The sequence below is a fragment of the Cryptomeria japonica genome, chromosome 8, assembly GCF_030272615.1.
Source record: "Cryptomeria japonica chromosome 8, Sugi_1.0, whole genome shotgun sequence".
NCBI classification, from domain to species: Eukaryota; Viridiplantae; Streptophyta; class Pinopsida; order Cupressales; family Cupressaceae; genus Cryptomeria; species Cryptomeria japonica.
Window position 1 is genome coordinate 527,128,226 of NC_081412.1, and position 2,772 is coordinate 527,130,997.

Sequence of the window (2,772 nt, forward strand, 5' to 3'; positions counted from 1 at the left end):
AAGACTCCACATAAGCTTCTCTTTCACTACATAGAAGGCTCCTTGTTCTCGCTCCAAAATCTTTTTTCCTAGATCTTAGTTGCCTTCAAATGAAGAAGAGAACTCTTATGTATGAAACCCAATATCTTAATTTCATCCTTAGGCTAACACAAGATTTTAATTTCTTGGTAATTTCTTGATTTTAAGCATTATAATATCATAAAATTATGCTCCCAAAATTTTGGGAAAAATGTCAGGGACCGAGTGCACTTTGCACTCGATCCGACCAACTTTTCACCAAATTTTTAAGGCCATTAAATATGATGATATTAAAGATAATCCCAAAGTTACAACTGATTTTGAGATGTTTTGATATGTGAAATCGGGCCTTAAATGTCGAAATAAGACATAATTAGGGTTTATGATTTAATGATTTATTAGAGAAATAAAATAAAAAGGGGCACACTTAGGGTAAAGGGCCCAATTTTATTATGTAGGGAGTGCTAAAATATGGCTTTAGATTTAATTAAATTAATTAATTAAATTCTTAAAGGGAAATTACAATGCAAGATGCAAACACACTAAGGCGGGTGCTAAACTAAGCATAGAATTGTACCACCCTAGAAAGGGTGTACAATTTACGATTCTACAATAACTAAAAGTGGTTGTCATGAGATAATATAAGTTAATATAACAACTAATAAATCTTCTATAAGGATATCTAGTGTTAGTTAGATGAGAGGGGGGGGTGAATCAGATAAACTCACAATCCAAAGCTCTAATCAGATTCAACCTCGGTAGAACTTACTTGATATGCAACTATGACTGTAAATCATTCTAACTCATAAATAGATAAACTTGAAACATTAAATCACATTTGACACCAGATTTAACATGGAAACCCAAATAGGGAAAAACCACTGTGGGATTTCGGACCTACAAGAAAATATACTCTTCTAGAGTATGCTCGGTTAAAAGCCAATCCTGTAAAAGAATACATAAACACATTGCTAGATGTGACCTGGTCAAGGGATTTCCCTCAGATCTATCTGAATCTTGCACTTTGTTAGAAGTGACCTTGTCAAAGGTTTTCAAACACTCAATTAGAATGTTACCTTCCTAGAGGATTTACAAATAAGACTATTAGGTCCACTCGGTTAAGAGATTTCCTGTCACTTACAAAAATAAATAACAGTAATAAAATATATCTGCAACTTCACATTTGAAATGTTATAGAAGATTCTATGTGCTCAAGATAATCTTTTCATAAGACGTATCTTTCTCCTTGCTGGGCTTCTCACTCTGTTCTTCAATCAGATCTTCAATCTTCTGTATTCGGTAATCACTTCTGTAGCATCATTGTTCTTCTATTTGCCCACATATTTTGTTCATCAACTTCTCTTTATTTATAAGCAATTCCTAACCGCTTAATCTCCTCAATCACATTTCCCATGATTAATCTTAGCCATCAGATCTTCAAACCTGACTAGGTTCATTGAATCCTTCCATACTGAAATTTTTTTTTTCTTGCCTTGAAACTTGTATTCCTTCCTTGGTACTTGTGCTCAGTTATGACCATTCAATCTGTGTTGTAGATCTAACTCTTGAATTTTCATTGTCGTTGATCCTTAACAAAATTCTTGCATGACATTCCAATCTTCTATAAATCTCTAGCTCATTGGCATCCTTCATTAATAATGTATTCACTCATTCAATGCATTTTGTTACTGCTCGGTTGATACTTGGTTAATTCTGAACTTTACTCGGTAGACATTCTTGTCTCGATGAATTTTTCCTTCTTTAACCGACATCGATAACCTTGGAGTTTACCGACTAGCTCCTTGCTTGGTAAAATAGAATAGTATAAAACCTTTACTCATTCTATTGCATGAAATATTTTCTCCTTGTTGTTCAGTCTTCAAGTACACATATATAGGATATCAAAACGATCAAAATATCATAATCTCATCACCGTCTAACTCGGTAATAGTTTCCCATTGAATAACTTATTACTCCCCTTCATTTTCATATTCTTTCAGTGTCATTTACCGACATCTTTATACTCATCAAAACATACTCTTTAAGATATGGCAACATCATACTGAATCATAAAATCAATTGCTTGACATCAATGACAAAATAGTAATATTAAGATAGTAATCATCCTTTATCAATTATATCATTCATCTCCAACAACCTTCTCAATATCATCAACCAACAAACTTATTGTAATGCCAACAATCTCCCCCTTTGGCATTGATGGCAATACTAGCTTGATTTATTCCAATTGATCCACTTGATTCAAATGTTGTTAATCTTCTCCTGTTATCCTTGAGCTGTAAACTTCTCTTGTAATCTTCTTCTCCTGTCATTATTCTTCTCCCCCTTTGACAACAATGCCAAAAGTAAGACTGATCCATGATTACTTCCCCTGTGAAGTAATTTCCTTGCTGTTAAAACATATACAAATGTATTTCGGTCAGAGCATCTTGTCTTCATTCACTATTTCCTGCACAACTTTAGACATCCTGCTAAAGTTTGTAAATCAACATCAACTCACAAATAGTATTCTGTGGAGTCATAGAATTGATGTTGTCACCGAACTCTGTCAGTGAGTGCTAGATAGGGGTAGGACCCCTAACTTACTTCTGAGATACTCAAAAGTGTCCCTTGGCAATGGCTTTGTGAAGATGTCTACGATTTGTTCCTTTGTGCCAACATATTCCAGCACAACATTCTTTTCTTGAACTTCTTCTCTAAGATAATGATACTTTATAGAAATATGTTTTATCT